This window comes from Xenopus laevis, chromosome 6L (genome assembly GCF_017654675.1).
Source record: "Xenopus laevis strain J_2021 chromosome 6L, Xenopus_laevis_v10.1, whole genome shotgun sequence".
Taxonomy (NCBI): Eukaryota; Metazoa; Chordata; class Amphibia; order Anura; family Pipidae; genus Xenopus; species Xenopus laevis.
The window spans coordinates 95,766,243-95,775,707 of NC_054381.1; the positions used below are offsets into that span (position 1 = coordinate 95,766,243).

At 39.2% G+C, this 9,465-nt stretch overlaps 1 long non-coding RNA gene across 1 annotated transcript; it reads left to right on the plus strand.

Annotated features, from left to right (window-relative positions):
* The first annotated feature begins 4,093 nt into the window (after positions 1 to 4,093).
* Positions 4,094 to 7,169, plus strand: LOC121394869. The gene is made up of 3 exons (XR_005962051.1): positions 4,094 to 4,170; positions 5,635 to 5,689; positions 6,610 to 7,169. It is a non-coding gene; the product is annotated as an uncharacterized LOC121394869 (long non-coding RNA).
* The last annotated feature ends 2,296 nt before the right edge of the window (positions 7,170 to 9,465 follow it).

The window sequence follows — 9,465 nt, forward strand, 5'->3', positions numbered from 1 at the left end:
TGAACATAACGGTTTTTATCAAATTTCTGAAAATCGTCACAAAGCTTGAATTTTACCCCATTATATGCCCCACATTTCGTAACTTATCAGCATAAAACATCCTGAATATGAACGCCAGGGGTCTACTGAACACTTTGATGCCCAATATGCATAGATATACCAAACTATGTGGCGCACAGAGACCCCCAAATGACAATAGTGTATATACATTTTCACGGCTGACGCGCTGGCTGCTGCAATATAAGCACCTGGTGTGTGTAATATGCGACATTAGACCCCCCCCTAACATTACAGAGACCCCAGAAAACCATATATTTTCAGAAAGTACACATTCTGACGAATCCAATATGGGTAAATATGTGTTCCTAATGCAAACTGCCAAACTGCAAAGCAATGCTGAAAGTAATGGTTTTTATCAAATTTCTGAAAATCGTCACAAAGCTTGAATTTTACCCCATTATATGCCCCACATTTCGTAACGTATCAGCATAAAACATCCTAAATATGAACGCCAGGGGTCTACTGAACACTTTGATGCCCAATATGCATAGATATACCAAACTTTGTGGCGCACAGAGACCCCCAAATGACAATAGTGTATATACATTTTCACGGCTGACGCGCTGGCTGCTGCAATATGAGCACCTGGTGTGTGTATTATGCGACATTAGACCCCCCTAACAGTACAGAGACCCCAGAAAACCATATATTTTCAGAAAGTACACATTCTGACGAATCCAATATGGGTAAATATGTGTTCCTACTGCAAACTGCCAAACTGCAAAGCAATGCTGAAAGTAGCGGTTTTTATCAAATTTCTGAAAATCGTCACAAAGCTTGAATTTTACCCCATTATATGCCCCACATTTCGTAACGTATCAGCATAAAACATCCTAAATATGAACGCCAGGGGTCTACTGAACACTTTGATGCCCAATATGCATAGATATACCAAACTATGTGGCGCACAGAGACCCCCAAATGACAATAGTGTATATACATTTTCACGGCTGACGCGCTGGCTGCTGCAATATGAGCACCTGGTGTGTGTATTATGCGACATTAGACCCCCCTAACAGTACAGAGACCCCAGAAAACCATATATTTTCAGAAAGTACATATTCTGACGAATCCAATATGGGTAAATAAGTGTTTCTAATGCAAACTGCCAAACTGCAAAGCAATGCTGAACATAACGGTTTTTATCAAATTTCTGAAAATCGTCACGAAGCTTGAATTTTACCCCATTATATGCCCCACATTTCGTAGTGTATCAGCATAAAACATCCGAAATATGAACGCCAGGGGTCTACTGAACACTTTGATGCCCAATATGTATAGATATACCAAACTATGTGGCGCACAGAGACCCCCAAATGACAAAATGTATATACATTTTCACAGCTGACGTGCTGGCTGCTGCAATATAAGCACCTGGTGTGTGTATTATGCGACATTAGACCCCCCTAACAGTACAGAGACCCCAGAAAACCATATATTTTCAGAAAGTACACATTCTGACGAATCCAATATGGGTAAATATGTGTTTCTACTGCAAACTGCCAAACTGCAAAGTACTGCTGAACGTAACGGTTTTTATCAAATTTCTGAAAATCGTCACGAAGCTTGAATTTTACCCCATTATATGTCCCACGTTTCGTAAAGTATCCGCATAAACCATCCTAAATATGAACGACAGGTGTCTACTGAACACTAGTAGAATATGGGGGAATCTGCGCTCAGCCCAACAATGGTTATGCAGTGAATGCCTCAATCCTCTTGTATGGATGTACCGTGCATCCAAAGGTATCAATCTTAGTAGAAAGTAAAAGGAGAGCACTCAAACTTGCAGATTTAACTGCTTTTGCTTATTTATTTCAATCTGTGAAACACAACATGTTTCGGGCCCAAGAAAGCCCACTTGAGAAAGGGCTTTCTTGGGCCCGAAACATGTTGTGTTTCACAGATTGAAATAAATAAGCAAAAGCAGTTAAATCTGCAAGTTTGAGTGCTCTCCTTTTACTGTCTACTGAACACTTTCATGCCCAATATTCACAGATTTACCAAACTATGTGGCGCACAGAGACGCCCAATTGGATATATAGTAGATAAAATTTACAAGACATAACAAAATAATACAGAAAGTGTGAAATTCAAATAAAATTACTAAAATCCAATAAAACCACAAAAATCTATGCTTTTTTTTTTCAGACTAGTGTAATCAGACATCAGAATTACAGTTTGAATATTATAGCTTGGCAAAATAGGTTTTACGGACAGAATAAAGCAAGCAACAGTTATGCAGCGCTGAAAATGCAATAAAATGGCTAACAATGCACCAAAATCCCTAAAATTTCCAAATAATCACCGAAATAACATACAAAAGGTATTGCACAGTACGGTTAGCGAATACGCTATTCGCAAAGGCAATAAAACATTTTTTTGAGCCAAAAACACAACAATGCAATATGAAAAAAAAAAAAAAAAAGCTACACAACAGTGTATGTGTGTGCACATGTGTACAATTGGTAAATTGCATGTTATGTGCATGTGTTTGTGTGTGCAAGTGTATGTACCCCCCCAAGTGTGTGTGACCCCCCTGATCCCCCAAAAAATGTATGTGAGTGTGTGTAAGTGTAAATCTAAGCATGTATTAGTGTATAAAGTGTGTGTAAGTGTATTTTGTGTGTGTGTTACACTAACCTGGGGTGTGTAGCTGCAGATCTGTGTCCATGATGGCAGGAGGAGTGGAGAAGCAGGAGGGAGTCGCCAGATCCGTTGATCCGATGCGTGGGCGTCGCTGGAGGGACCCGGAAGTGCAGGCAGCAGCAGCAGCGCGCAGCCACGTGCGTCTGTTGCGTTTGTGGGGCCCCTGGACGATCGCGCCTCAGGAGCCCCTTTCCCACCCGCTCCGCTCGTTGCCTAGGGGGTTGTGAGCGAGCGGGGAAGGAGCGAGCAGCATTTAAAGCCGCTCCTGAGCTCCCCGCACGCTTATGCTGCAGAACGTAGAATCTACGTTCTGTGGCATTTCAAGATACTTTTCCACAGAACGTAGATTCTACGTTCTGTGGCACTTAAAGGGTTAATGATCATTATTTCTGTATCTAGGATAATGAAGAGATCCTTGCTGAACTGTACATACTTCAACACGTTTCTGGCCACGACAATTTCCCTGCCTTTTATGGAGCCTATTATCTACGGCCCAGCATTTCAAATGAAGAGGCGCTATGGGTAAGGATATACTTCTTAAATAAAAGCATACAATGGTCTTGCATTGCACATGCCAAGAAGGAGAAAATCTCAATCAAAGCTAATAAATATAACACTGATTATTTCAGACCCGTTACTGCTACTGATTACTAGGAATGTTACACAGACACACAGACAGATTTTAGGCAACATATATATATATATATATATATATATATATACACACTATAATATTTATATACACAATAAATAAAAACATTTTATTTCTATTCTAGATTGCTATGACAATGTGTGCTGGTGGCTCCGTAGACACCTTAATTAGGAGCACGCCCAATAGATCCTTGGAAGAGACCTGGATTTCATGCATATGCAGGAAAGTTTTAGAGGTATTAGAGGTATTAACCCCTTCATTGCTTTTCATAATCTCTGCTCACCGACTTTGTATCCTATTAATTCTAGAATATAAAAATATGTACATGTTCATGTTTGCTTTATTCATCTTTCTAGGGCCTGAGTTACTTACAGGAACTGAACGTGATACATCATGATCTCAAGGGCGCCAATATTATGTTAAGTGCAGTCTGTGAAGATAAGTAAGTGCAGTTTATTATCTATAGGAAGAATGGGTGCCACATAGCAAAGGGTACATTTATTGCTCATCTCAATGCGTAGCTTTTCTTAGGCATCATAAAACTTTAAAGGGGATTTCTACCCAAAAATGGCACCTTTGCTTAATTCAAAAATATCATTCTAAGCAGCGTTCCAATATACAGTCATTGTGTTGTAATAGATGTTATTACTGCATTGTACAAAGTAAATTCATGCTTGTTTCTTTCAATTTCAGTTGATTTTGGCCTTGCCACAGTAGGGCCCATCAGTACAAGTAATGCAGAAACCCTCTGTTGGATGGCACCTGAAGTCCATGCATGTTTTACAAGAAGAGTACATTATGACTGCAAGGTATAATTAATAAAATAGTTGTCATTTAGTTCAGTTTTCATGAAAGTCATTAGACAAAATGCTCTCTTAAAACAGGAATAACCAACCCATGCCAAATGTAATTTGTAGAGCTTTTTTCTCCCAGTAGAGAATCTTGAAAATGTAAAATCACAAAAGTGTATAGTTAAAGTTGGCTACTGGAAATGTTTCATAGTAATACAACGTAGCTTGGTTCTAAAGTATTAGTCATTTAGCATCCTATATTAACCTTTCACACACAAACAAACAAACAATTTGGTTCACTTGTCCGATTTGGATCCAAGGTCATCATCAATGGTGTTGACAAGTTTTTTTTTTTTTTTTTCTCAAACAACTATATAAAATTGCTCCTCTACAAGAATGCTCCTGACTTTTGGTTATATAGATTCGATTAGTCTAGTTATAGTTTAGTTATTCAGTTTACTCTGATTTACAACTTCCAATAAGTTAATACCTCAATCTAAGTATTGAAGAATTTTATTCCATTTAGATATAAGATGATATATCACACTATGGTTTGTTATATTACTGCAATGTTTTAATAAATCAAGAGAAAACGACTTCTGGAGTCTCAGTAAAGAGGTCCCAATCCCCATTTTCCAGAAACTCAGCTCCTTGAAATACAACCAAAAAGAAACATTGTCGTAGGTAAAACATCCAATTCTGATGTTGGTTCTAAAGACTTAATTAGCATTGATTAACCTGTTTAGGTTTGAGTTCAATTGGGTCTAATTAGACATTTACGCGTATGTCGTTGAAAGTACGCATGAAAATCCGCGTTTATTGCATCAACTCTATCAATTGCACCAACTTGGTGATTTATACGCATGTTCATCCGCATTATCGGATTTAACGCGTAAATTACAGCATACGTACTGTGTATTAAAACTAAGTTAAATTCCGCAAGAGAAATAAAAGAATCAAGAAATTGATATACGAGAATGGAGCATATGATAAATACGCATTACGCATCAACAACATACGTGTAAAAATAAAATGTTTCGCATAATTAACAAGTAATGCGTAAGTTACTTCAACTCTCACTCTTTGATTCAACTTAGTATTACGCGTAAGAATACACAAAGTACGCATTAGATAAGTTTAAGAAACTACAATAGATAATTAAACATAGATTGCTCTCAACAGAAGACAACTTTATATTTTTATCTATGTATCTTTATATGTTAGCAAATGATATTTGTTAAGGTCTCATTGATTAAAACAGTCAAGTTTATATGTTGATGTAAAAATCTTACTAATATTGATGATATGTCATTATGATGATTGTTATTTTCCTGGAAACATTTTTCAATAAAAATGATTGAAACCTATATTGACCCTGAGACAGGATGAGGAGGGATAGTCAGTAGAAGTATCTTTATTATCTGTAACAATGATTATAATTTGTTTGCTAAATGGGTGCTGCTTTTTGTTTTTATTTTCTAGGTGGATGTGTGGTCTTTAGGAATCACAGCCATAGAAATGGCAGAATACGATCCTCGTAAGTAATTTATTTACTTGTTATGTATGAAAGAAGGAAATTCTGTCTCTCAGGGGCAAATTCACTAAGCGCCAAAGCGCCTAACGCTAGCGTCAATTCGCTAGCATAGGTCATTTTTGTTACTTCGCAAATTCACTAACAAACGCTGGCATAAATTCGCTAGTGTTACTTCGCACCCTTACGCCTGGCGAATTTTCGCAACGGACGTAACTACGCAAATTCACTAACGCGCGCATTGTACTGAACGCTACCTTTTACGCTAGACTTCCTTCGCCACCTCAGACCAGGCGAAGCGCAATAGAGTAGATAGGGATTGCTTCAAATTTTTTCTAAGTCCCAAAAAACGCTGGCGTTTTTTCTATATTATGGGTGATAGGCTGAAAAAGATCGAACATTTTTTTGGGGCTCCCCTCCTTCCCCCCTACATTTCCTAACTCATGGCAACTTAACTATACAGTGGGCACATGTGTAGGGCAAAAAAAAATTATTTATTTGATGTTTTGAAGGTTTCCCAGGCATTTGTAGTGATTGTACGTATTCCTCCATTGAAATTTGAATTTGGCGCCATATGCAAATCAACCATTGCTAGCGTAACTTCGCTTAGCTTAGCGAATCAACACTAGCGCAACTTCGCAACCTTACGCTACCCCTGAGCGCAACTTCGGATTTTAGTGAATTTGCGGAGCGCTGGCGAAACCATGCCTGGCGAAGTGTGGCGAAGTGCGGCGAAGTTACGCCTGGAGCAACTACGAATCTTAGTGAATTTGCCCCATAATCTCAAAAAGTTGGTTCTGATAATGGAAATTCATCAGAATATTTGATGTAGTCACTCCTGTACTGTACAATGCAGCAAAATATGTTGGCGCCTTGTAAATTTATAAGAATAACAATAATAATATTGTGTTCTCTTACACTTACAGCACACATTAAACTCCGTGGTACTGAGCTTTCCGAAAGGATTATGAATGGTCCAGCTCCAGCTCTAAAACAGGATATATGGCCAAAATGATTCAATGAAAAGAAACCTATCTCCTATTTTAATTCCCTATTATCCAACAGACTTCAGTGTCCTTTTTGAATAATTATGGCTCTGTGTTTTATTACATCATCAGTAACACTTCCGCCCTTTTTCTTTCCCCCCAGGAGTAATAAATTCCAGAGATTTATTTATAAATGTCTTCAGAAGCATCCAGCCAAAAGACCATTCGCAAAGGAACTCCTATTCCACCGATTCATCCCATATAATCGAGATGAAGAGGAGGTGCAATATAGCATAGCATAGAATATAAAGAAAGGTAAAGTAAATTACTCTACAATCAAAAAGCAATTACTGGGAAATCTTTAATGCCTATGTGGCAGGCCTGGGCTGGGAATCAAAATAGGATTGGCATTTCAGGTACACAGAAGCCCAAACAGCAAACACAGAGGCCCAAACAGCCCACCACCAGCCCAATAAATAGGCAACTTACAGCAGCCCCTCTGGCATTTATCAGAACCCACAGCTATGTGGTTATTCCAGGCTCTATTGATTTAAGGATTCCTATTTTGATCACTATCCAAAAAATTAAGAAATTGCATCACATGCATGCATAATCTGTAAAGTATTAATGCTTTCAGAGAATTTTCATTTCAGGAGTAATTAGTTTTGTTAATTACTAATGGCTTCCAACAGGCCCAGACTGGCAATCTGTTGGTTCTGGCAAATGCCAGAGGGGCTGCTATAAGGTGCAATAGAAAGTCAGTATTTAGTGGGCTGGTGGGGGCTGTTTGGGCCTCTGTGGGGGCTGTTTGGGCCTCTGTGTGGGCTGATTGGGCCTCCGTGTACTTGAAATGCCAGGGCCTATTTTAATTCTCAGTCTGGACCTGGCTTCCAACCAGTTCTACTTGAAAATCGTAAATGTTTCTATCAATTACTAACTTAGCTAGCCAGATAAGGAATCACATTATGGCCATTTTTTACAGTGCCCAGCGCCCTATCATGTGCATAGATATAAAACACAGATCTTCTTGTCTAACAAAACATTTTCTCCTAGGAGCAAAGAAATAAGACTTTCAAGCAAAATATTCTCTTGCTACACCTCATTAAGAAGACTTTGCCAAGACTTAGGAAGGAAATGGAAGAACAATATATAAATCCCAAAATGGATTCTACCCTTGCAAGATCTGAAATGTGGCTCCTTCATTATGTTCCCAAAAGGGAAAGGAGGGAAAGGGTTGGGAACACAATGTAGGAGCCTCAGCCCATCTACTTTGTATACTTTACCAAATGTATATTTTTATATAATCTATTTAAATGTATATATATTTTTATATATTAATAAAAATAATAAAAAATAAGCTGATGTTTGACATTTGAATAATTAATATATAGTGTAAGAAAATTGACTGTTCAAGAGTTGCTTTACTTTCAACAGCTTATGATGATAGTTATAGCTTCTGTAAATTATATAGTAAATTAACTTTATGTCAATTGGCGCAAGAACTGCAACAAGTTTTGTGCAAGCACATATTATGGTTGTGCTTGGAAATAAGCCCTAATGTTTAATAACGTATGTGGGTGTTACTCACTAAACCAAAAAATTCTAACATTAGTGCATACTCATGTAACAATATAGTAAATTAAGTGTCACCATTCTCTAACTATGAGCTTTACCCCAATACTTTGCTCTGTATGAGACCTCAATTTTCAGGAGTTAAGACCTCACAATGGTGTGGAGTGGTGTGGATTCTGGGTGTAGTACGACTGTAACTAGGTGCAGTGCACAATAATTGGGCATCAGTGGTTTTTGCAACTTAACCAGAGAACATATTTATTGAACAGGATAGTCCACAAAGGAGTGTACATAACCAAGCAGGAACATAGAGCAACAGTTGATAAGCATATACTCACAACACCAATGGTCAGTATTAGTCCCTGCAGGGAAGAGAACATACACAGTAGCAATGAAGGTACACCTAGCTTTCAGCCTTTTCTGAAAACCCAGGGGAATCACTACATCCCTAAGTCTGTATACTTATTAATTGATGGATTAGGGGGCAAAGGTTCCCACAACCATCCCTCCGGGCCCCCAACTCACAAAGTATCCTCTGGCTTCACTCCCTGGGCTGCAACCGGCCACTCGCACCTACCATCTTTTTAGAACAGCCGTGCTGGGGGTAAAGGAAGACAGAAGCTGCTTCTGGCTTCCTCCAAGGATCGAGTCTGGGCTGGCAGGGCCCACGAGGGCTGGAGCCCACTTGAGTTTTTTTCCTGGTGTCCTGCTAGCCAAGTCCAACACTGCACTTAGTCCCTACACTGGGCAATTGGTACCCGATATCTTAATCCTACTCACACTCCGTGTCGGAGCCTCAGGCTTCCCAGCTAAATAGCCTAACTTTCTGGCACTCCTACACTGACATCTTAAGGTGAGTAGCCTATCCTTACAAGATCTGACCTTTCTAGGTTCCACTTCTCCCTTCCTGCCTGCTTAGGCAAGGGCTTAACAAAATGGACCCTGATGAGGGGGCTGCCATGTTTGTGCTGCAGTGGTCCTTTAGCATTAGAAACTCTAACTGACAGATTGAGAATGGACAGTAAGGTTGTCAGAGATATCAGCAAAAAAACAAGCAACATGATTTTTTTAAATTAATATTGTTGTAATAAAATTACCTAGTGTGCGGCGGCGTGGACGGCCGCCGCGCTCCTGGTCCGGCGCCATCTTGATTCTTCTAAGGCGCACGCGGCGCGCCTGCGCGCCTCTTAAAGGTACAGGCAATCACGCCAGCGCGTATTGACG